The sequence below is a fragment of the Phyllobates terribilis genome, unplaced genomic scaffold, assembly GCF_046119375.1.
Source record: "Phyllobates terribilis strain yellow unplaced genomic scaffold, ASM4611937v1 Scaffold_76__1_contigs__length_6945272, whole genome shotgun sequence".
NCBI classification, from domain to species: Eukaryota; Metazoa; Chordata; class Amphibia; order Anura; family Dendrobatidae; genus Phyllobates; species Phyllobates terribilis.
In genome coordinates, this window is record NW_027362836.1 from 6,821,483 (window position 1) to 6,846,445 (window position 24,963).

Sequence of the window (24,963 nt, forward strand, 5' to 3'; positions counted from 1 at the left end):
GAGTTCTCACCCGAGCAAGGCACTGGGAGCCAAAGACTGTGCTCCCCTCCCGGAAGAGGGGAGCCAACAACGCTCTCCTCCCGAAAGAGGAGAGCCAGGGGGGTTCAGGGGGGAGCGGAACCTGATGGCCACACACTCCCCCCCTAGACCTGCCAAGAGAGGAACCCGTAAGGGAACCGCATCCCGACAAAATCCTAGTAGGACGTGACACACGTGAATAAGTGGACACACAGTGACAAAGAAATTAAATAAATAGTGAAGGTTTCACAGTATAATACTGCCCGGACCTTCGACCGGGAATTGAAAAATTCCCCATCCTAAGGCCAGAAGGCCCGGAATAAGGGTGTGTGCGAAGAAAGAAAATTTGAAGTGCTTGTGCAAATGTGCCATAAACTCAAGTGGGGTTCCCAATCCCAGTGAGTTAAGGCACCCCAGGGTCACCACTCCTGGGGCACTTCACACTTCGGGCTTTCGATCTTCCCCGGCCCAATGGCGTCGATCCTGGGGGGCCATGCTTTCCACCAGATGACTCTATTAGCCACCTGGCGTACTAACAAGCGCCTAAACCCCAGTGTGCATAATGTATCAATCTACTAGGGCGGCCAACATCCAAAACCGCCTTTTCGAAAGATACTACACTTGATCTTAGCCAAAAGGCCGAGAAGCGATAACCAGAATTGGTTTCAAACTACGGAGCCACCCAAGGATCCTGAAAAGTCCATTTGTGGAGATGAGCTCCTGGACTCCCGTTAAGAAGACATGTTGTCAACCTCTAGATCCCTTACATGCCTGCACTTTTCGGCTTGCTGCTGCTGCAATCCACGCGTTTTAGATCTGCATAACTCCACCTCTTTAAACACAGCACCTTCACCCCCTGCTGTTCCCACCCGCCTCAACACCGTTGGAAGGGAGGAGAACCAATTAAGGCGGGGGGTGGGGTGGAACGAGCAGCTGTCTACCCTTAGCAGGAGGGCTCCTGATTACATACCTCTCCTGCTGCTGCTGCTGGCTGTCCAGCAGCAGACTGAAGGTGGCTGCTGCTGTGCACAGGTATATAAAGGCTCAGAGCCTATTATGACACGCGCAGCCAGCGTTCCATTGCCACATTCCATCTACTGCAGGCAGGATACCTGGCTGGCTGAATGTCGCTGAGAAGCTCACAGAGACCGCCATAAGCAACAGTTTAACAGAATGCCACAGACTAATCAACCAAACTTTTTGGGTTGGGTTCTCTTTTATAGTCTGCAGGCATTAAATGAAAGAAGTCAGTGTTCCAGCAGAAGGAGACAACGTTTCAGAAAAGGCATTGTAGCAAACCAAAAAAGAAATTTTAAGCGCAGCAGAGTAACCAGCGCACATACCTGTTAGCTCAGGTGAGTTTAAAAGGCTGCTGTTGATAACAAGGGCATTTGCTAAATAGATGGTGTGTGTGCAACAATATACTGAAAGGTCAATTATATTGTGCAGCTTATCTCACCACCTGTAGTTATTTAGGTGAAAGCTCCAAAATGCTTGCCTAATATGTCTGTTTATCCAAAAGGAAGTAAAAAGGGAGAGCTAGAAAGATAGCATTGCATCACATTACATGGCAATGCAATGCACAGTTGCTGAAGTTGAACCAAAATGAGCTTGTAATCTGGCTTCTGCAACTTTGAACATAAAAAATCCAATGAGGAGAAGAAAAGCAAAGCCAAAGAGTCCATCCCAAAATCCGACAAACAAGCAAAATGAACAAAAAACATTGAATTCAATTCTTTCTGATTTTAGAAACTGCATTAAAGAAGGGGTGCACCGGTCCTGGAGATACTGCAATACCAGGTCAATGCGTGGAGTGGACAGAGCAAGCTCTTTTTCCATCTCCCTGTTCTAAAAATCCATTTAATATATGGTCCCCAGATAGGGGACGTATCAGATATTAAACTGATAAGAACAGATACTACACTTGATCTTAGCCAAAAGGCCGAGAAGCGATAACCAGAATTGGTTTCAAACTACGGAGCCACCCAAGGATCCTGAAAAGTCCATTTGTGGAGATGAGCTCCTGGACTCCCGTTAAGAAGACATGTTGTCAACCTCTAGATCCCTTACATGCCTGCACTTTTCGGCTTGCTGCTGCTGCAATCCACGCGTTTTAGATCTGCATAACTCCACCTCTTTAAACACAGCACCTTCACCCCCTGCTGTTCCCACCCGCCTCAACACCGTTGGAAGGGAGGAGAACCAATTAAGGCGGGGGGTGGGGTGGAACAAGCAGCTGTCTACCCTTAGCAGGAGGGCTCCTGATTACATACCTCTCCTGCTGCTGCTGCTGCTGGCTGTCCAGCAGCAGACTGAAGGTGGCTGCTGCTGTGCACAGGTATATAAAGGCTCAGAGCCTATTATGACACGCGCAGCCAGCGTTCCATTGCCACATTCCATCTACTGCAGGCAGGATACCTGGCTGGCTGAATGTCGCTGAGAAGCTCACAGAGACCGCCTTAAGCAACAGTTTAACAGAATGCCACAGACTAATCAACCAAACTTTTTGGGTTGGGTTCTCTTTTATAGTCTGCAGGCATTAAATGAAAGAAGTCAGTGTTCCAGCAGAAGGAGACAACGTTTCAGAAAAGGCATTGTAGCAAACCAAAAAAGAAATTTTAAGCGCAGCAGAGTAACCAGCGCACATACCTGTTAGCTCAGGTGAGTTTAAAAGGCTGCTGTTGATAACAAGGGCATTTGCTAAATAGATGGTGTGTGTGCAACAATATACTGAAAGGTCAATTATATTGTGCAGCTTATCTCACCACCTGTAGTTATTTAGGTGAAAGCTCCAAAATGCTTGCCTAATATGTCTGTTTATCCAAAAGGAAGTAAAAAGGGAGAGCTAGAAAGATAGCATTGCATCACATTACATGGCAATGCAATGCACAGTTGCTGAAGTTGAACCAAAATGAGCTTGTAATCTGGCTTCTGCAACTTTGAACATGAAAAATCCAATGAGGAGAAGAAAAGCAAAGCCAAAGAGTCCATCCCAAAATCCGACAAACAAGCAAAATGAACAAAAAACATTGAATTCAATTCTTTCTGATTTTAGAAACTGCATTAAAGAAGGGGTGCACCGGTCCTGGAGATACTGCAATACCAGGTCAATGCGTGGAGTGGACAGAGCAAGCTCTTTTTCCATCTCCCTGTTCTAAAAATCCATTTAATATATGGTCCCCAGATAGGGGACGTATCAGATATTAAACTGATAAGAACAGATACTACACTTGATCTTAGCCAAAAGGCCGAGAAGCGATAACCAGAATTGGTTTCAAACTACAGAGCCACCCAAGGATCCTGAAAAGTCCATTTGTGGAGATGAGCTCCTGGACTCCCGTTAAGAAGACATGTTGTCAACCTCTAGATCCCTTACATGCCTGCACTTTTCGGCTTGCTGCTGCTGCAATCCACGCGTTTTAGATCTGCATAACTCCACCTCTTTAAACACAGCACCTTCACCCCCTGCTGTTCCCACCCGCCTCAACACCGTTGGAAGGGAGGAGAACCAATTAAGGCGGGGGGTGGGGTGGAACGAGCAGCTGTCTACCCTTAGCAGGAGGGCTCCTGATTACATACCTCTCCTGCTGCTGCTGCTGCTGGCTGTCCAGCAGCAGACTGAAGGTGGCTGCTGCTGTGCACAGGTATATAAAGGCTCAGAGCCTATTATGACACGCGCAGCCAGCGTTCCATTGCCACATTCCATCTACTGCAGGCAGGATACCTGGCTGGCTGAATGTCGCTGAGAAGCTCACAGAGACCGCCATAAGCAACAGTTTAACAGAATGCCACAGACTAATCAACCAAACTTTTTGGGTTGGGTTCTCTTTTATAGTCTGCAGGCATTAAATGAAAGAAGTCAGTGTTCCAGCAGAAGGAGACAACGTTTCAGAAAAGGCATTGTAGCAAACCAAAAAAGAAATTTTAAGCGCAGCAGAGTAACCAGCGCACATACCTGTTAGCTCAGGTGAGTTTAAAAGGCTGCTGTTGATAACAAGGGCATTTGCTAAATAGATGGTGTGTGTGCAACAATATACTGAAAGGTCAATTATATTGTGCAGCTTATCTCACCACCTGTAGTTATTTAGGTGAAAGCTCCAAAATGCTTGCCTAATATGTCTGTTTATCCAAAAGGAAGTAAAAAGGGAGAGCTAGAAAGATAGCATTGCATCACATTACATGGCAATGCAATGCACAGTTGCTGAAGTTGAACCAAAATGAGCTTGTAATCTGGCTTCTGCAACTTTGAACATGAAAAATCCAATGAGGAGAAGAAAAGCAAAGCCAAAGAGTCCATCCCAAAATCCGACAAACAAGCAAAATGAACAAAAAACATTGAATTCAATTCTTTCTGATTTTAGAAACTGCATTAAAGAAGGGGTGCACCGGTCCTGGAGATACTGCAATACCAGGTCAATGCGTGGAGTGGACAGAGCAAGCTCTTTTTCCATCTCCCTGTTCTAAAAATCCATTTAATATATGGTCCCCAGATAGGGGACGTATCAGATATTAAACTGATAAGAACAGATTTTTTTTTTTTTTTTAATTTGGCTATCCCCTGCAGAGGGATAAAACCGTTTATTAAAACTTTAACAAATTACAAGCATAATTACACAAATACCAAACGTTAAAAGACAAATGAAATTTACAAAACAAAAAAATACAAAGATTTTAAATAATTAGGTTCCATTGGTCAACAAGCCATTTTTTGGAAATATGTACATTCTTCTTTTTGTCAATTAAATAATAAGTATACATTTGACATAAATATAAACTTAAAACATCATTCACTGATAAAACATCTTGTTTAAAAATAGCAATGTTGCGCGCTTTCCAGAGAGATGACTTGGCGCAGTTCACTGTCTTCCAAGCCATTGTGTACTGGTCCATTGTGGGGCATTCCATAAGTCCGTATAGCACAGTTTTATATGTAAAGTCCTTGAGGTCTGCCACCCTTTCCAGTAGGGGGAGCAGTCTTCTCCAGAAATCCTTTGCAAAATTACATGTCCATAATAGATGTTCCACCGTTTCCTCATCTTGGCATCCGGCTCTTGGGCAGATGGCAGACCTCACAAATCCTCTTCTGTATTGGAATGCCCGGCAAGGAAGACAGCGGTGCATGCAACTCCAAGCCAGATCTCTCTGTTCATTAAAAAGATAAAAAACGTTAATCATTTTCCAGATAGACATAGATTTGTCATCATCATATCTGTCAACATTACATATTTCCTCACTTTTACGTATTTCTTTAATTAGTTTCTTACTATTTCTTAATTCCTCTATTTTCTTAGTCCCTAAATTAAAATCGGACACTATTTTCCTTAAAATCTCATAATGCGTCGACAAATTAAAAGCATGGGGCACAGATATATTAACTTCATACCATCCAAACTTTCTCATAAAAAATCCTGTATTAAAACGCATAAAAAAGGACCAATAGTGATTCTTAAAAAGGGCATTAAAACAGTAAACGAACAGATGGATTAAAAGAAACCTATTAAAATCTGGAAAATCTTTACCACCTTTTACTTTTGATTTCATCACGATTTCTCTTTTCAGCTTTTCCATTTTTGAGTTCCAAAAGAAGGTAAAACAGGTTTTGGTTATCTTTTTTAAAACATTAACAGGCGGGGGGAAAACCATGCTAAGATACAATAAAAGAGGTAAAATCACCATCTTTAAAACCAATACTTTACCCTCCATTGTAAGTCTCCTCATGTTCCACATACATATTTTCGTATTTACTTTCTGTGTAACTGTTTCCCAACTATTATAACCATCATTATTTTCAGTGAATGATATACCTAAAATGGAAATGGATTCGGAGACATTAATTGGTACATCACGTAAAATCATCCCCCCAACACTTAAAATGTTACACTTATTAAAATTGATTTTAAAACCAGAAGCTAGACAAAAGGATTGCACTTGATGGAGAGTGGCCGTAAGTGATGGTGCATCTGTACACAAGACCGCCACGTCATCCATGTAGCCTACAACCTTGGCCTCCAAACCACCGCTTCCAGGCAGAGGGACACCGCATATCTGTTTATTTTGGCGTATTGCACATAACATTGGTTCCAGTGCACAGATAAACAGTAAGGGGGACAGAGGGCATCCCTGTTTCACCCCTGACCGTAAAAATACCTCTTGTGTCTTAAAACCATTCACTAAAATCTTACTTGTACAATCCTTGTAAAATGCTTTAAGCGATAGTAAAAACCCTTCTGGTATGCCCATTTTCTCTAAAACTTTAAAAAGATAAAAGTGTGAGACACGGTCAAATGCTTTTTCAAAATCAATAGATAAAATCACCATTTTCCCCTTTCTGTCTTTCACATCCTCAATACAGTCTTTCACTAAATTCAGATTGTCCCATATACTGCGCCCCGGCACCCCACACACTTGATTAGAATGAATAACTTTGCTGATGACTTCTTTTAGACGATTTGCACAAATTTTAGCCATTATTTTATAGTCACAATTTAAAAGTGTTATTGGTCTCCAGTTTTCTAATATTGATTTATCGCCTTTTTTGTATAGGAGGGAGACTTCACCTTTCTTCCAGGAATTTAATAAAACCTTATTATTAAAAACCTCAGTAAACAAATAAAACAAATCATCTTTTAAAATATCATAAAAACATACATAAAATTCTATTGGGATGCCATCAGGACCAGGGACCTTTCCAGTTTTAAAACTTTTAATAGTTTTTAACACTTCTTGTTCCGTTAAAACTTGGGATAAAAACTCTTGGGATGCGGGATCTAAAACAGCTGTTAGTCCTTGCAGCGAATCATCCATTAATTTATTATCTATATTTTTTCCATTAAATAGATTAGAAAAAAAAACCTCAACTTTACCCAGCATATTTTTTATATTATTCTCACCATCTATATGGTCAATTATCACTTTTTCTTTTTTATTTTTCCTAAAAAAATATCTGGAACACTTTTCATTTTCTTCTATATGTTGTACTCTAGAACGAAAAATGATCTCTTTTCCTTTTTGTTCTAGCCATTTTGAAATCTCTTCTTTTAAGTTTGAAATATCAACTTGTACATCTATCCCATTGTCTCTGAGCTTAAATAATGTTTGTAGGCGGGTATTTAAAATTCTATATTCTTCATATTTTTCTTTGGCTCTACATATACTCTTTTTAATAAAAAAGTCTTTTATTTTTACTTTCATTCTATCCCACCATACACTCATAGTCTCATTTGTTTTTTTCCCTTTTCTACATTTCCTATAAAACTCAATAAAATCTGATAAAATCTGCGGGTCGGTTAAAAGGGATACATTCATTTTCCAGCTTTTCTTACCACATTTTTTGTTGTCATTTACTTTTATGGTAAAGGATAAAAGTTTATGGTCTGAAAATATATTAGCTAAAACTTCACATTTGGCAGGTATTGTTTTATCTGAACCAAAAATAAAATCAATCCTAGAGCTACAATTAGCATTGCTCCAAGTGAAACCGGCGTCCTCTGTGCTGTCACTATGACACTCTTTATATATGTCTATCAATTTAGCATCTTTGACTATATCATGTAGCATACCTGAGGTTTTATCGTAGTTCCTGCTTACAGAGCTGGAGCGCCGGTTTTCACCTTTTAAAACACAATTAAAATCCCCTGCTAAGATAAAAGGTTCAGAGTTATTAATAAATAATGGTAAAAGATCAAGCATTTCGGCTCTTTCATTTTTCTCTGGGGATCCATAAAAATTTAAAAACTGCCATCTAATACCATCAATAAAAGCTTTCACTAATAAAATACGACCTGGTAAAATTTCCTGAATAAAATCAATTAAAACGTTCCCTTTAAAAAGTATGGCTACACCCGCTGATCCTGCAGCATTCGATCCGGACCAGACAGATGGCCCACACTTCCACTCATCTTTATATTTTTGATATGACATTTCATGTGGGATATTACATTCTTGCAGAAAAAATACAGATGCAGTAAAACACGTAAAAAAATTAAAAAGAGCAGTTCTTCTCGTGTTAGATTTTATGCCTCTCACGTTGAGGGAAATACCTTTGAGTTCAGCCATCATTAGAAAATGTAGAAATTTTACTTAGGTAACTAAGAGCAACGGATTTACCTGTCCGATGAACCTGATCAGACCACTGGGCTTGCGCCTCCCTCCTCATCTGATAGTATCGTCACGAGAGTCTCCGTGGAGGAGGAAAGATTACCACATTTATATAAACCCGACGCTACACTGGCATAGCTCGGAGGGCTGGCTGGCAGAACCCGCTGGGTCTCCATTGGCTGGCCATGCAGTTCCTCATCAGGTGGGTCCCCGAGGGGTTCCGCCGCCCCTGTTTGACCTGTAGAAGGTCGTCCTATAGGAGGAGGTTGCGCACAAGGCAGAGCCTCTGACTCTTCAGAGGCAGCAAGATCCCGGTCCCCACCTGTAGCAGCGGAGACCGAAACCCCTGAGGGTCCAGCGTCCACGTCCCCTTCTGGAGAAGTGTCCATCTGTTCACCTCCTGCTGCCTCCTCCGAACCACCCTTTTTCTTTTTCTTAGGACCCACCTTTATCCACTCAGCGCCCTCAGCACTAGGAGACCCAGACTGGGCATGGGCTTCTGTGTCGGCCTTTTGCCGGTCCCTTTTGACCTTACCAGTAGTGCCCTTCTGCTCCTTCTCAGCCCTCCTTTTGGACTCCCGCAGGTCCTGCAGCCAGGTTTTGGGATTTGGTATTTTACCTGTCATAGACTCTGGAGACACTTCACTATTTGGTACGCCCTTATTGTCTCCAGAGGCTCCAGGTTGTTGTTCCTCCTCCTGAGGGGTGGTCTGATCTTTTGGTCCTTGGTCGGACGTCTTGGACTTCCCCTTTTGCTCATCTTCCCGAAATCTGTGAGGGCAAGAAAAATAAAAGTGACCTGGAGTCTGGCAAAAACTGCATTTCTTTTCCTTAGGGCATTCTTTTGTCTCATGTTCTTCACTAGCACAATTTCTACATGATACATGACAGTTTTCTTTTGAATGACCATAGCGCCCACAATTTCTGCAATATACTGGCATCCCAGAAAAGAAGAAATCCCCATTTGTTTGCCCAATTTTGAAACGGGCAGGGGGGAGCCGTATACCACCTGGTGTATTTGGATCTCTTGTACACTTCACAAGGAATTTCCACTTAGATGTCCATATGTTATATTCGTTTAATATCTTCCCAATACATTTAACACTTTTAAAATAAATTGCTAGAAATGACATTACTTCTGGAGCAGAAACAAAGGGCGAAAATATTTTTACAATAACCAGTCTTACCTCATCCAGGACGTGCTCAACAATTTGTATCCCTTTCAAAACAGGACTATTTTCAACTTTTTTTAACTTTTCTAGTACATCTCTAAAAATACCTTCTCCGGTGAATGTGATGTCATAGTCACCTCTTCTGGGATAATCCTGGATGGAGATAATTTCATTCCTTTGTACGCCAAGAAGGTTCCTGAGCACGTCCTGGACTACATACCCTAATTTCCTCATATCCGAGCCACCCGCCGTGAAGTGAACTCGGATAGAGTTTTTTAGCCTCGCATAAAGAGGCACGAGGTTAGGGTCAACCTCCATGGAAAAACGCAACAAGGTTGCAAGTTGCAGCCGCTTGCAATCTGCGCTCCCAGTGTTCTTGCAGCGAAAAACACCTGGAAGCTGGGGGATCGCAACTCGTTACCCTGGGACTAAGCCCTCTCCCTAATAGCAGCAAGCAGGTTAAGTCCACCAAAGTGGACGATCCTGCCAGGCCAAGGAGAGGAGTACCCGAGTGCCCTTCAACCACAATCTCCTGCAATAAAGCACTTGATCTTAGCCAAAAGGCCGAGAAGCGATAACCAGAATTGGTTTCAAACTACGGAGCCACCCAAGGATCCTGAAAAGTCCATTTGTGGAGATGAGCTCCTGGACTCCCGTTAAGAAGACATGTTGTCAACCTCTAGATCCCTTACATGCCTGCACTTTTCGGCTTGCTGCTGCTGCAATCCACGCGTTTTAGATCTGCATAACTCCACCTCTTTAAACACAGCACCTTCACCCCCTGCTGTTCCCACCCGCCTCAACACCGTTGGAAGGGAGGAGAACCAATTAAGGCGGGGGGTGGGGTGGAATGAGCAGCTGTCTACCCTTAGCAGGAGGGCTCCTGATTACATACCTCTCCTGCTGCTGCTGCTGCTGGCTGTCCAGCAGCAGACTGAAGGTGGCTGCTGCTGTGCACAGGTATATAAAGGCTCAGAGCCTATTATGACACGCGCAGCCAGCGTTCCATTGCCACATTCCATCTACTGCAGGCAGGATACCTGGCTGGCTGAATGTCGCTGAGAAGCTCACAGAGACCGCCATAAGCAACAGTTTAACAGAATGCCACAGACTAATCAACCAAACTTTTTGGGTTGGGTTCTCTTTTATAGTCTGCAGGCATTAAATGAAAGAAGTCAGTGTTCCAGCAGAAGGAGACAACGTTTCAGAAAAGGCATTGTAGCAAACCAAAAAAGAAATTTTAAGCGCAGCAGAGTAACCAGCGCACATACCTGTTAGCTCAGGTGAGTTTAAAAGGCTGCTGTTGATAACAAGGGCATTTGCTAAATAGATGGTGTGTGTGCAACAATATACTGAAAGGTCAATTATATTGTGCAGCTTATCTCACCACCTGTAGTTATTTAGGTGAAAGCTCCAAAATGCTTGCCTAATATGTCTGTTTATCCAAAAGGAAGTAAAAAGGGAGAGCTAGAAAGATAGCATTGCATCACATTACATGGCAATGCAATGCACAGTTGCTGAAGTTGAACCAAAATGAGCTTGTAATCTGGCTTCTGCAACTTTGAACATGAAAAATCCAATGAGGAGAAGAAAAGCAAAGCCAAAGAGTCCATCCAAAAATCCGACAAACAAGCAAAATGAACAAAAAACATTGAATTCAATTCTTTCTGATTTTAGAAACTGCATTAAAGAAGGGGTGCACCGGTCCTGGAGATACTGCAATACCAGGTCAATGCGTGGAGTGGACAGAGCAAGCTCTTTTTCCATCTCCCTGTTCTAAAAATCCATTTAATATATGGTCCCCAGATAGGGGACGTATCAGATATTAAACTGATAAGAACAGATACTACACTTGATCTTAGCCAAAAGGCCGAGAAGCGATAACCAGAATTGGTTTCAAACTACGGAGCCACCCAAGGATCCTGAAAAGTCCATTTGTGGAGATGAGCTCCTGGACTCCCGTTAAGAAGACATGTTGTCAACCTCTAGATCCCTTACATGCCTGCACTTTTCGGCTTGCTGCTGCTGCAATCCACGCGTTTTAGATCTGCATAACTCCACCTCTTTAAACACAGCACCTTCACCCCCTGCTGTTCCCACCCGCCTCAACACCATTGGAAGGGAGGAGAACCAATTAAGGCGGGGGGTGGGGTGGAACGAGCAGCTGTCTACCCTTAGCAGGAGGGCTCCTGATTACATACCTCTCCTGCTGCTGCTGCTGCTGGCTGTCCAGCAGCAGACTGAAGGTGGCTGCTGCTGTGCACAGGTATATAAAGGCTCAGAGCCTATTATGACACGCGCAGCCAGCGTTCCATTGCCACATTCCATCTACTGCAGGCAGGATACCTGGCTGGCTGAATGTCGCTGAGAAGCTCACAGAGACCGCCATAAGCAACAGTTTAACAGAATGCCACAGACTAATCAACCAAACTTTTTGGGTTGGGTTCTCTTTTATAGTCTGCAGGCATTAAATGAAAGAAGTCAGTGTTCCAGCAGAAGGAGACAACGTTTCAGAAAAGGCATTGTAGCAAACCAAAAAAGAAATTTTAAGCGCAGCAGAGTAACCAGCGCACATACCTGTTAGCTCAGGTGAGTTTAAAAGGCTGCTGTTGATAACAAGGGCATTTGCTAAATAGATGGTGTGTGTGCAACAATATACTGAAAGGTCAATTATATTGTGCAGCTTATCTCACCACCTGTAGTTATTTAGGTGAAAGCTCCAAAATGCTTGCCTAATATGTCTGTTTATCCAAAAGGAAGTAAAAAGGGAGAGCTAGAAAGATAGCATTGCATCACATTACATGGCAATGCAATGCACAGTTGCTGAAGTTGAACCAAAATGAGCTTGCAATCTGGCTTCTGCAACTTTTAACATGAAAAATCCAATGAGGAGAAGAAAAGCAAAGCCAAAGAGTCCATCCCAAAATCCGACAAACAAGCAAAATGAACAAAAAACATTGAATTCAATTCTTTCTGATTTTAGAAACTGCATTAAAGAAGGGGTGCACCGGTCCTGGAGATACTGCAATACCAGGTCAATGCGTGGAGTGGACAGAGCAAGCTCTTTTTCCATCTCCCTGTTCTAAAAATCCATTTAATATATGGTCCCCAGATATGGGACGTATCAGATATTAAACTGATAAGAACAGATACTACACTTGATCTTAGCCAAAAGGCCGAGAAGCGATAACCAGAATTGGTTTCAAACTACGGAGCCACCCAAGGATCCTGAAAAGTCCATTTGTGGAGATGAGCTCCTGGACTCCCGTTAAGAAGACATGTTGTCAACCTCTAGATCCCTTACATGCCTGCACTTTTCGGCTTGCTGCTGCTGCAATCCACGCGTTTTAGATCTGCATAACTCCACCTCTTTAAACACAGCACCTTCACCCCCTGCTGTTCCCACCCGCCTCAACACCGTTGGAAGGGAGGAGAACCAATTAAGGCGGGGGGTGGGGTGGAACGAGCAGCTGTCTACCCTTAGCAGGAGGGCTCCTGATTACATACCTCTCCTGCAGCTGCTGCTGCTGGCTGTCCAGCAGCAGACTGAAGGTGGCTGCTGCTGTGCACAGGTATATAAAGGCTCAGAGCCTATTATGACACGCGCAGCCAGCGTTCCATTGCCACATTCCATCTACTGCAGGCAGGATACCTGGCTGGCTGAATGTCGCTGAGAAGCTCACAGAGACCGCCATAAGCAACAGTTTAACAGAATGCCACAGACTAATCAACCAAACTTTTTGGGTTGGGTTCTCTTTTATAGTCTGCAGGCATTAAATGAAAGAAGTCAGTGTTCCAGCAGAAGGAGACAACGTTTCAGAAAAGGCATTGTAGCAAACCAAAAAAGAAATTTTAAGCGCAGCAGAGTAACCAGCGCACATACCTGTTAGCTCAGGTGAGTTTAAAAGGCTGCTGTTGATAACAAGGGCATTTGCTAAATAGATGGTGTGTGTGCAACAATATACTGAAAGGTCAATTATATTGTGCAGCTTATCTCACCACCTGTAGTTATTTAGGTGAAAGCTCCAAAATGCTTGCCTAATATGTCTGTTTATCCAAAAGGAAGTAAAAAGGGAGAGCTAGAAAGATAGCATTGCATCACATTACATGGCAATGCAATGCACAGTTGCTGAAGTTGAACCAAAATGAGCTTGTACTCTGGCTTCTGCAACTTTGAACATGAAAAATCCAATGAGGAGAAGAAAAGCAAAGCCAAAGAGTCCATCCCAAAATCCGACAAACAAGCAAAATGAACAAAAAACATTGAATTCAATTCTTTCTGATTTTAGAAACTGCATTAAAGAAGGGGTGCACCGGTCCTGGAGATACTGCAATACCAGGTCAATGCGTGGAGTGGACAGAGCAAGCTCTTTTTCCATCTCCCTGTTCTAAAAATCCATTTAATATATGGTCCCCAGATAGGGGACGTATCAGATATTAAACTGATAAGAACAGATACTACACTTGATCTTAGCCAAAAGGCCGAGAAGCGATAACCAGAATTGGTTTCAAACTACGGAGCCACCCAAGGATCCTGAAAAGTCCATTTGTGGAGATGAGTTCCTGGACTCCCGTTAAGAAGACATGTTGTCAACCTCTAGATCCCTTACATGCCTGCACTTTTCGGCTTGCTGCTGCTGCAATCCACGCGTTTTAGATCTGCGTAACTCCACCTCTTTAAACACAGCACCTTCACCCCCTGCTGTTCCCACCCGCCTCAACACCGTTGGAAGGGAGGAGAACCAATTAAGGTGGGGGGTGGGGTGGAACGAGCAGCTGTCTACCCTTAGCAGGAGGGCTCCTGATTACATACCTCTCCTGCTGCTGCTGCTGCTGGCTGTCCAGCAGCAGACTGAAGGTGGCTGCTGCTGTGCACAGGTATATAAAGGCTCAGAGCCTATTATGACACGCGCAGCCAGCGTTCCATTGCCACATTCCATCTACTGCAGGCAGGATACCTGGCTGGCTGAATGTCGCTGAGAAGCTCACAGAGACCGCCATAAGCAACAGTTTAACAGAATGCCACAGACTAATCAACCAAACTTTTTGGGTTGGGTTCTCTTTTATAGTCTGCAGGCATTAAATGAAAGAAGTCAGTGTTCCAGCAGAAGGAGACAACGTTTCAGAAAAGGCATTGTAGCAAACCAAAAAAGAAATTTTAAGCGCAGCAGAGTAACCAGCGCACATACCTGTTAGCTCAGGTGAGTTTAAAAGGCTGCTGTTGATAACAAGGGCATTTGCTAAATAGATGGTGTGTGTGCAACAATATACTGAAAGGTCAATTATATTGTGCAGCTTATCTCACCACCTGTAGTTATTTAGGTGAAAGCTCCAAAATGCTTGCCTAATATGTCTGTTTATCCAAAAGGAAGTAAAAAGGGAGAGCTAGAAAGATAGCATTGCATCACATTACATGGCAATGCAATGCACAGTTGCTGAAGTTGAACCAAAATGAGCTTGTAATCTGGCTTCTGCAACTTTGAACATGAAAAATCCAATGAGGAGAAGAAAAGCAAAGCCAAAGAGTCCATCCCAAAATCCGACAAACAAGCAAAATGAACAAAAAACATTGAATTCAATTCTTTCTGATTTTAGAAACTGCATTAAAGAAGGGGTGCACCGGTCCTGGAGATACTGCAATACCAGGTCAATGCGTGGAGTGGACAGAGCAAGCTCTTTTTCCATCTCCCTGTTCTAAAAATCCATTTAATATATGGTCCCCAGATAGGGGACGTATCAGATATTAAACTGATAAGAACAGATCAGGTTTCAACATATTTTATTATGTGCGTAAAAGATGGTTTACAATCAAAAACAGCAACACAAACAATACATTAATAAAACACAGAATTCCACCCATAAAAACCCCATATACGATTGGCATCCCTTCTCCCAATACATTTGACATCCCTCAAGTAATAAATATACATCTGACTAAAAGCAATTTTAAGACAATCCTTCACAGAAATAGCATCACGTTTAAAAAGTAAAATATTGCGTGCCTTCCAAAGGGCGTCTTTAAAACAGTTAATCATACACCAACATATACAATACTGTTGAGGGGTCGGACATTTAAAAAGGCCATATAAAACATATTCATGGTTAAAATCTCTTAAACCGCAAGTCCATTTTAAAAGAATCCCAACTTTGTGCCAAAGTTCCTGTGCAAATGGGCAATTCCACATAAGGTGCAAGGTGGTTTCGTCATTAACACATGAGTCTCTGGGGCATTTTGCTCTGGCCACCAGGCCTCTCCTGTGTTGAAACTCTCTGGTGGGGAGGCACTGGTGGACCACCATCCATGCGATGTCCTTATGTCCATTTGCTAAGAATTTCCCGAAGACATTCTTCCAAACTTGCTTCGATCTCTCTTCTGAGAAATTTACTATGGGGGTCACATCTTCATTCCTCCTCAGAAAAGATAAAAGCTTCTTGCGGTCTTTAAAAATGTCCATATTAAAATCACCAAGGCTATAAAATCGAACAGTCTTTTCTAAGATTGCTTGGTGTTTGGGGGGGCATAGTAAAACAGGGGAATTCAACGACAACTTAAACCATCTTTTAAAAATCATCCCACAAGTATATTTTAAAAAATAACTTAGCGCACTATTACCATTAAAATGTTTGAAACAAAAGCAGAAATAATTTAAATACAAATAAATATGTAAGTCGGGGACATCCCTTCCGCCGTTCATTTTATTCTTCCTCATTATTTCCCGCCTTAATTTTTCCATTTTGGAGTTCCATAAAAACATAAAGATCATCCTAGTCATTTTTTTAATTAAAACATCAGAGGGGGGGTACACCATAGCTATATACAGTATGAGGGGTAACAACACTGATTTTATAATTAAAATTTTCCCCTCCATTGTTAGGGACCTCAAACCCCAAAATGATATTTTCTTTGACATTTTTTCTAGGACATTCTCCCAGCTTTGAGTTCCCACATTCTCCTCGTTAAAAACAACTCCAAGAATTTTTACATTGTCTCGTTTTATAGTGAGCTGCGGGAGTTGGGCGGTGTCCCAGGATCCCAAAGTCAGACATTCAGATTTATTTAAATTAAGTTTAAACCCGGATGCCTGGGAAAAAAATTCAATGCGCAACACCGCCCTCCGGAGGGAAGCAGGGTCCACGCACACAACCGTCACGTCATCCATGTAGCCAAAGACTCTCACATCACTGCCACCTCCGCCAGGAACAGGAACCCCTCTAATCACTTTGTCTTTCCTTATTGCGCTCAGCAGGGGCTCCATGGCGCAGATGAACAGGATGGGCGACAAGGGGCATCCCTGCTTCACTCCGGACTCAAGGGGAACTCCATCTGTTAAAAAGCCATTAAGAGAAATTTGACTAAAACAATTTTTATATAAAATCTTAATACAATTTAAAAGCATATTAGGGATACCCATTCTTTTTAAAACTCTAAAAAGAAATCTATGAGAGACTCTATCGAAAGCTTTTTCAAAATCTAGGGCTAAAAGAGCTACATTTTGACCCCGGTCTCTGGAATACCAAATTACATCCCTTAATACGTTTAAAACCTCTGAAATACTTCTGCCTGGTACACTACAAACCTGCTCAGGCTGGATTAGTTTGGCAATGACATTCCTGAGCCGGTTTGCAACCACCTTAGCAAGTACCTTGTAATCAACGTTTAGGAGAGTTATGGGTCTCCAATTCGCTAGAGCACTGCGATCACCTTTTTTATATATCAAAGACACCACTCCTCTCCTCCACGAAAATGGCAACTGTTCAGAAATAAAAACTTCTTTAAAAAGCATAAAAAGGTCCTCTTTTAAAATGTCCCAAAAAGTAAGGTAAAATTCTACAGGTAGTCCGTCACACCCAGGTGCTTTACCCTTAGAGAAACTTTTAAAAACATAAAATAATTCCTCTAAAACAATATCGCGTTCTAAAAACTCCTGGTCTGTAAAATTTAACTTAAAATCGAGATCATTAAGAGCATCAGATAAAAAGGACTCATCTATACACTTTTTACTAAAAAGATGCTTATAAAAGTTAAAAGTAGCATTCAACATTCCCTGCATAGATGTTTCACCCTCTAGATTTGTGATCACTTCTCTTTTATCCATGACTTTTTTGAAGAAGAAGCGAGAGCACTTCTCCCCCTCCTCCAAGTGCTGCACTCTAGAGTTAAAAATAATCTCTTTCCCCTTTGTGTCTATGCAGTTCTGAAGTTCTGAATTTCAGTTTTTAGGCCAGCAATATCATCTCCCACCTCCACCCCTAGCTCTTTGAATTTAAAAAGTGTTTGTAGTTTGGTGTTAAGGTCACTAAAACATCTTTTTTTCTCTCTAGCTTTACGTCTCCCTGCTTTTATAAAAAACATTCTGACTTTTTTTTTCAAATTTTCCCACCAGGTTACCATAGGGGCATCAGAAGGTTTTTGTCGCCGCCAGGCTTGATAGGCTTTACCAAAGTCTTGTCGAATCAGAGGGTCCTCCAGCAGGTAAGTACTTAGACGCCAGAGGCCCCTGTTGACCCTCTGTTCATCCCGGTATTCTAGGTGCACCTCCAAGCCCTTATGGTCAGAAAATATATTTGATGTTAAAACACATTTTACAGGGTTAAAGTCATCTGATAGGAAAATAAAATCGATCCTGGAGGACACCCCTCTTCCGGACCACGTATAACCAGGGTCCGTCGGCAGGAGTGACCTCCACGCATCGCATAATTTAAAATCAGTTATAAAATCTTTCAATAGATGACATGACTTATCCAATTTGCGTAAAGGGTCACCCCCCGCTCGTTGTTCACTAGCACAAAGACAATTAAAATCACCCCCTACGATCAGGGGAGATGACCCAGTACAGTACAATGGCAATATCCCAAATAAATTAATTCTCTCTTGCTTATCAGGGGGAGCATAAATATTCATTACACGTAGGGTAAAACCATTAAATTTAAAATGCACTAAAACCACTCTGCCTGGTACTATTTCTGTGACAGCATTTACAGTAATATTTCTCCCACGACAGAGGAAGCCCACCCCCGCTGACTTGTTGTCATTGGAGCCAGACCAGATGGAGGGCCCCAGTCTCCAATCTGTCTTGATGTCATTATAATTTAGTGCATGTTGTATCCCGCATTCCTGTAATAAACAAATGTCAAAGTCAGCGGTTTCTAAATACTTGAATAGAGCAGCCCTACGAACTGGGCTCTTTAATGACCTCACATTCAGTGAGACAAGTCTTAATGTCGGCATTCATAGGTCAGGGTGGTGGATCTTCCATGAGGACACCTGACTCAAAGCCCTGTATGTCAAATTGCTCCAGGACATCCGGGCTAGAGGACCCAAACGACTCGATATTCTGTGAGCCGGCGGTTGCCCCCTCGTAGGTCACGGTTCCCAGCCACATTCCAGGAGACACTGGGGCTTCGACATTCCGTCTCTTTTTCGGGGCAGACTCCACTAGGTCACTGGTGCAGTCCTCCTCTTCCTCCACCTCCTCCAGGGGGAGAGACTGGTCCATCAGGATAAGATCACCAACACCGATTCCCTGATGTTCGCCACCTAGAAGCAAAGCCCCCTCATCTGGCTGGCTAATCGCCCTGGAAGATCCTGAGGCCATCGCTGCGTGGTCCCCTGTAGCCAACCGCACAGGGGCACCACCCTCCAGCCCAACAGGATCGGTATCGGGAACCATCGACACGGAGGATACCCTCCCAGAAGGAGGACCCCTCCGCTCCGGTCCATGCGAGGTCCGCCCATCGTTAAGGGACTTCGATGCAGGGGCCGCCCCAGAGGGGCCTCCGGCTCCCTGCTCCATCCCAGCCTTCTCGCCCTTCGAACCGCCCTCCGACGCCGGCCCGCCAGTGAAGACCGGCGGGCGCATCGGCTCAGCTGCAGAAGATGCAGCTTCTGCGTAGGTCCTGGTCCTGGTCCTGTTGGGGCATCCTCGGAACATGTGCCCCGCCTCACCACAAAGATTGCATTTCCTCCCAGCGGGACAGTCCTTCATTAAATGTCCGTAACAGCTGCAATTATTGCAGCAGTCTACTTTCCTGCCTGTGCAGGACGTTTGGGTATGACCCATTTGTCCACAGTTCCTGCAACATACCGGCATTCCAGGGTAAAATAAGTAGCCTCTGCTCTTACCGATCACAAATGTTGAGGGAGGGTGTAGCATTCCTCCCACTCCGCTTGGGTCCCTCTTTAGACGGGCCATGTACCTCCTCTTGCCGCACCAGAAGCCTACCGCGTTCTTCACAGTGCCCAGGTATCTCAGATCGTCACAATAACGGATAAGGTAGGTCGAGATGTCTGCAGCTTCCACAAAGGGGTTCGGGAAATGCACCACGATAGGGATCTCGTCATAGGCATACAAGAGACAAAAGGTTAGTCCATCCAATTCATCCAAGTAGTTTTTCTCATTTACCTTTTGTACGAGTTGGTGACAGCATCCCTGGCTCTTGAAGGTGATGGTGTAAGTCCCCTTGTACTCATTGTCCTGGAAGCAGAATATGTCTTCCCGCCGAAACTCCAAAACTCCAAGCAGAATCCTATGGCAGATGTAATCCAAATTCTTCTCCGTCCTCGATCCTGCTCCAACTTCAATCCTCACGGTGTTCCGCATCCGGGCATCACCCGATGAATATGTGAGCGTTGCCGGCATCCTTCACTCAGGAACGTACCGACTCTTCTCTCTGAAAGGCGCAAGCCTTCATGGGATCCCTTCCCGTTGCTCCCGGACTAATCCTTCCTCCCAATAGCAGCAGGGGGGTTAAGTCCCTCCGAAAAGGAACGATCCCCCCAGGCCGAGAGAAAGGGTACCAAGAGCACCTCACAGGCAAGACCACACAGGTAAACCTGATAGATCGTGCCAAAAGGCCGAGAAGCGATAACCAGAATTGGTTTCAAACTACGGAGCCACCCAAGGATCCTGAAAAGTCCATTTGTGGAGATGAGCTCCTGGACTCCCGTTAAGAAGACATGTTGTCAACCTCTAGATCCCTTACATGCCTGCACTTTTCGGCTTGCTGCTGCTGCAATCCACGCGTTTTAGATCTGCATAACTCCACCTCTTTAAACACAGCACCTTCACCCCCTGCTGTTCCCACCCGCCTCAACACCGTTGGAAGGGAGGAGAACCAATTAAGGCGGGGGGTGGGGTGGAACGAGCAGCTGTCTACCCTTAGCAGGAGGGCTCCTGATTACATACCTCTCCTGCTGCTGCTGCTGCTGGCTGTCCAGCAGCAGACTGAAGGTGGCTGCTGCTGTGCACAGGTATATAAAGGCTCAGAGCCTATTATGACACGCGCAGCCAGCGTTCCATTGCCACATTCCATCTACTGCAGGCAGGATACCTGGCTGGCTGAATGTCGCTGAGAAGCTCACAGAGACCGCCATAAGCAACAGTTTAACAGAATGCCACAGACTAATCAACCAAACTTTTTGGGTTGGGTTCTCTTTTATAGTCTGCAGGCATTAAATGAAAGAAGTCAGTGTTCCAGCAGAAGGAGACAACGTTTCAGAAAAGGCATTGTAGCAAACCAAAAAAGAAATTTTAAGCGCAGCAGAGTAACCAGCGCACATACCTGTTAGCTCAGGTGAGTTTAAAAGGCTGCTGTTGATAACAAGGGCATTTGCTAAATAGATGGTGTGTGTGCAACAATATACTGAAAGGTCAATTATATTGTGCAGCTTATCTCACCACCTGTAGTTATTTAGGTGAAAGCTCCAAAATGCTTGCCTAATATGTCTGTTTATCCAAAAGGAAGTAAAAAGGGAGAGCTAGAAAGATAGCATTGCATCACATTACATGGCAATGCAATGCACAGTTGCTGAAGTTGAACCAAAATGAGCTTGTAATCTGGCTTCTGCAACTTTGAACATGAAAAATCCAATGAGGAGAAGAAAAGCAAAGCCAAAGAGTCCATCCCAAAATCCGACAAACAAGCAAAATGAACAAAAAACATTGAATTCAATTCTTTCTGATTTTAGAAACTGCATTAAAGAAGGGGTGCACCGGTCCTGGAGATACTGCAATACCAGGTCAATGCGTGGAGTGGACAGAGCAAGCTCTTTTTCCATCTCCCTGTTCTAAAAATCCATTTAATATATGGTCCCCAGATAGGGGACGTATCAGATATTAAACTGATAAGAACAGATTTTTTTTTTTGAAAGCCCGAATTCGTGTACAAAACCCGAGTGCGCTTAAAAAAGTGACAAGTGCCACAAAAAAAGTGCACTAGGATGCTGGTCTTCTTAAAACCCTCTCCAAAAGGAGAAGGGTCCCCCAAACCATTCCCCGTCCCTCCGAGACAGAAGGCCACAGCGAGGAACAGGGACAAATAGCCACCTCCAGCCGGAGCCAGAGGCGACCCAATCTTACCCCCAATACCTGCCCGAGTTCTCACCCGAGCAAGGCACTGGGAGCCAAAGACTGTGCTCCCCTCCCGGAAGAGGGGAGCCAACAATGCTCTCCTCCCGAAAGAGGAGAGCCAGGGGGGTTCAGGGGGGAGCGGAACCTGATGGCCACACACTCCCCCCCTAGACCTGCCAAGAGAGGAACCCGTAAGGGAACCGCATCCCGACAAAATCCTAGTAAGGACGTGGACACACGTGAAAAAGTGGACACACAGTGACAAAAAAAATTAAATAAATAGTGAAGGTTTCACAGTATAATACTGCCCGGACCTTCGACCGGGAATTGAAAAATTCCCCATCCTAAGGCCAGAAGGCCCGGAATAAGGGTGTGTGTGAAGAAAGAAATATTGAAGTGCTAGTGCAAATGTGCCATAAACTCAAGTGGGGTTCCCAATCCCAGTGAGTTAAGGCACCCCAGGGTCACCACTCCTGGGGCACTTCACACTTTGGGCTTTCGATCTTCCCCGGCCCAATGGCGTCGATCCTGGGGGGCCATGCTTTCCACCAGATGACTATATTAGCCAACTGGCGTACTAACAAGCGCCTAAACCCCAGTGTGCATAATGTATCAATCTACTAGGGCGGCCAACATCCAAAACCGCCTTTTCGAAAGATACTACACTTGATCTTAGCGAAAAGGCCGAGAAGCGATAACCAGAATTGGTTTCAAACTACGGAGCCACCCAAGGATCCTGAAAAGTCCATTTGTGGAGATGAGCTCCTGGACTCCCGTTAAGAAGACATGTTGTCAACCTCTAGATCCCTTACATGCCTGCACTTTTCGGCTTGCTGCTGCTGCAATCCACGCGTTTTAGATCTGCATAACTCCACCTCTTTAAACACAGCACCTTCACCCCCTGCTGTTCCCACCCGCCTCAACACCGTTGGAAGGGAGGAGAACCAATTAAGGCGGGGGGTGGGGTGGAACGAGCAGCTGTCTACCCTTAGCAGGAGGGCTCCTGATTACATACCTCTCCTGCTGCTGCTGCTGGCTGTCCAGCAGCAGACTGAAGGTGGCTGCTGCTGTGCACAGGTATATAAAGGCTCAGAGCCTATTATGACACGCGCAGCCAGCGTTCCATTGCCACATTCCATCTACTGCAGGCAGGATACCTGGCTGGCTGAATGTCGCTGAGAAGCTCACAGAGACCGCCATAAGCAACAGTTTAACAGAATGCCACAGACTAATCAACCAAACTTTTTGGGTTGGGTTCTCTTTTATAGTCTGCAGGCATTAAATGAAAGAAGTCAGTGTTCCAGCAGAAGGAGACAACGTTTCAGAAAAGGCATTGTAGCAAACCAAAAAAGAAATTTTAAGCGCAGCAGAGTAACCAGCGCACATACCTGTTAGCTCAGGTGAGTTTAAAAGGCTGCTGTTGATAACAAGGGCATTTGCTAAATAGATGGTGTGTGTGCAACAATATACTGAAAGGTCAATTATATTGTGCAGCTTATCTCACCACCTGTAGTTATTTAGGTGAAAGCTCCAAAATGCTTGCCTAATATGTCTGTTTATCCAAAAGGAAGTAAAAAGGGAGAGCTAGAAAGATAGCATTGCATCACATTACATGGCAATGCAATGCACAGTTGCTGAAGTTGAACCAAAATGAGCTTGTAATCTGGCTTCTGCAACTTTGAACATGAAAAATCCAATGAGGAGAAGAAAAGCAAAGCCAAAGAGTCCATCCCAAAATCCGACAAACAAGCAAAATGAACAAAAAACATTGAATTCAATTCTTTCTGATTTTAGAAACTGCATTAAAGAAGGGGTGCACCGGTCCTGGAGATACTGCAATACCAGGTCAATGCGTGGAGTGGACAGAGCAAGCTCTTTTTCCATCTCCCTGTTCTAAAAATCCATTTAATATATGGTCCCCAGATAGGGGACGTATCAGATATTAAACTGATAAGAACAGATTTTTTTTTTTGAAAGCCCGAATTCGTGTACAAAACCCGAGTGCGCTTAAAAAAGTGACAAGTGCCACAAAAAAAGTGCACTAGGATGCTGGTCTTCTTAAAACCCTCTCCAAAAGGAGAAGGGTCCCCCAAACCATTCCCCGTCCCTCCGAGACAGAAGGCCACAGCGAGAAACAGGGACAAATAGCCACCTCCAGCCGGAGCCAGAGGCGACCCAATCTTACCCCCAATACCTGCCCGAGTTCTCACCCGAGCAAGGCACTGGGAGCCAAAGACTGTGCTCCCCTCCCGGAAGAGGGGAGCCAACAATGCTCTCCTCCCGAAAGAGGAGAGCCAGGGGGGTTCAGGGGGGAGCGGAACCTGATGGCCACACACTCCCCCCCTAGACCTGCCAAGAGAGGAACCCGTAAGGGAACCGCATCCCGACAAAATCCTAGTAAGGACGTGGACACACGTGAAAAAGTGGACACACAGTGACAAAAAAAATTAAATAAATAGTGAAGGTTTCACAGTATAATACTGCCCGGACCTTCGACCGGGAATTGAAAAATTCCCCATCCTAAGGCCAGAAGGCCCGGAATAAGGGTGTGTGTGAAGAAAGAAATATTGAAGTGCTAGTGCAAATGTGCCATAAACTCAAGTGGGGTTCCCAATCCCAGTGAGTTAAGGCACCCCAGGGTCACCACTCCTGGGGCACTTCACACTTTGGGCTTTCGATCTTCCCCGGCCCAATGGCGTCGATCCTGGGGGGCCATGCTTTCCACCAGATGACTATATTAGCCAACTGGCGTACTAACAAGCGCCTAAACCCCAGTGTGCATAATGTATCAATCTACTAGGGCGGCCAACATCCAAAACCGCCTTTTCGAAAGATACTACACTTGATCTTAGCGAAAAGGCCGAGAAGCGATAACCAGAATTGGTTTCAAACTACGGAGCCACCCAAGGATCCTGAAAAGTCCATTTGTGGAGATGAGCTCCTGGACTCCCGTTAAGAAGACATGTTGTCAACCTCTAGATCCCTTACATGCCTGCACTTTTCGGCTTGCTGCTGCTGCAATCCACGCGTTTTAGATCTGCATAACTCCACCTCTTTAAACACAGCACCTTCACCCCCTGCTGTTCCCACCCGCCTCAACACCGTTGGAAGGGAGGAGAACCAATTAAGGCGGGGGGTGGGGTGGAACGAGCAGCTGTCTACCCTTAGCAGGAGGGCTCCTGATTACATACCTCTCCTGCTGCTGCTGCTGGCTGTCCAGCAGCAGACTGAAGGTGGCTGCTGCTGTGCACAGGTATATAAAGGCTCAGAGCCTATTATGACACGCGCAGCCAGCGTTCCATTGCCACATTCCATCTACTGCAGGC

The 24,963-nt window shown here is 44.4% G+C and overlaps 7 non-coding genes and 3 pseudogenes across 7 annotated transcripts; all 10 read right to left on the reverse strand.

Moving 5' to 3' along the window:
- Positions 1 to 577: 577 nt before the first annotated feature.
- Positions 578 to 669, reverse strand: LOC141196951 (U2 spliceosomal RNA; annotated as a pseudogene).
- Positions 670 to 1,781: 1,112 nt separating this feature from the next.
- LOC141196965 (U2 spliceosomal RNA) lies at positions 1,782 to 1,972 on the reverse strand. The gene has a single exon (XR_012269319.1). It is a non-coding gene; the product is annotated as a U2 spliceosomal RNA (small nuclear RNA).
- Positions 1,973 to 3,087: 1,115 nt separating this feature from the next.
- On the reverse strand, positions 3,088 to 3,278 carry LOC141196966 (U2 spliceosomal RNA). The gene has a single exon (XR_012269320.1). It is a non-coding gene; the product is annotated as a U2 spliceosomal RNA (small nuclear RNA).
- A 1,115-nt stretch (positions 3,279 to 4,393) lies between these two features.
- LOC141196911 (U2 spliceosomal RNA) lies at positions 4,394 to 4,588 on the reverse strand. Its single transcript, XR_012269299.1, has one exon. It is a non-coding gene; the product is annotated as a U2 spliceosomal RNA (small nuclear RNA).
- A 6,390-nt stretch (positions 4,589 to 10,978) lies between these two features.
- Positions 10,979 to 11,169, reverse strand: LOC141196967 (U2 spliceosomal RNA). Its single transcript, XR_012269321.1, has one exon. It is a non-coding gene; the product is annotated as a U2 spliceosomal RNA (small nuclear RNA).
- Positions 11,170 to 12,284: 1,115 nt separating this feature from the next.
- Positions 12,285 to 12,475, reverse strand: LOC141196893 (U2 spliceosomal RNA). Its single transcript, XR_012269283.1, has one exon. It is a non-coding gene; the product is annotated as a U2 spliceosomal RNA (small nuclear RNA).
- A 1,115-nt stretch (positions 12,476 to 13,590) lies between these two features.
- LOC141196968 (U2 spliceosomal RNA) lies at positions 13,591 to 13,781 on the reverse strand. Its single transcript, XR_012269322.1, has one exon. It is a non-coding gene; the product is annotated as a U2 spliceosomal RNA (small nuclear RNA).
- Positions 13,782 to 14,896: 1,115 nt separating this feature from the next.
- LOC141196915 (U2 spliceosomal RNA) lies at positions 14,897 to 15,086 on the reverse strand. The gene has a single exon (XR_012269301.1). It is a non-coding gene; the product is annotated as a U2 spliceosomal RNA (small nuclear RNA).
- A 6,183-nt stretch (positions 15,087 to 21,269) lies between these two features.
- LOC141196917 (U2 spliceosomal RNA) lies at positions 21,270 to 21,445 on the reverse strand (annotated as a pseudogene).
- Positions 21,446 to 23,445: 2,000 nt separating this feature from the next.
- Positions 23,446 to 23,621, reverse strand: LOC141196918 (U2 spliceosomal RNA; annotated as a pseudogene).
- Positions 23,622 to 24,963: the final 1,342 nt, after the last annotated feature.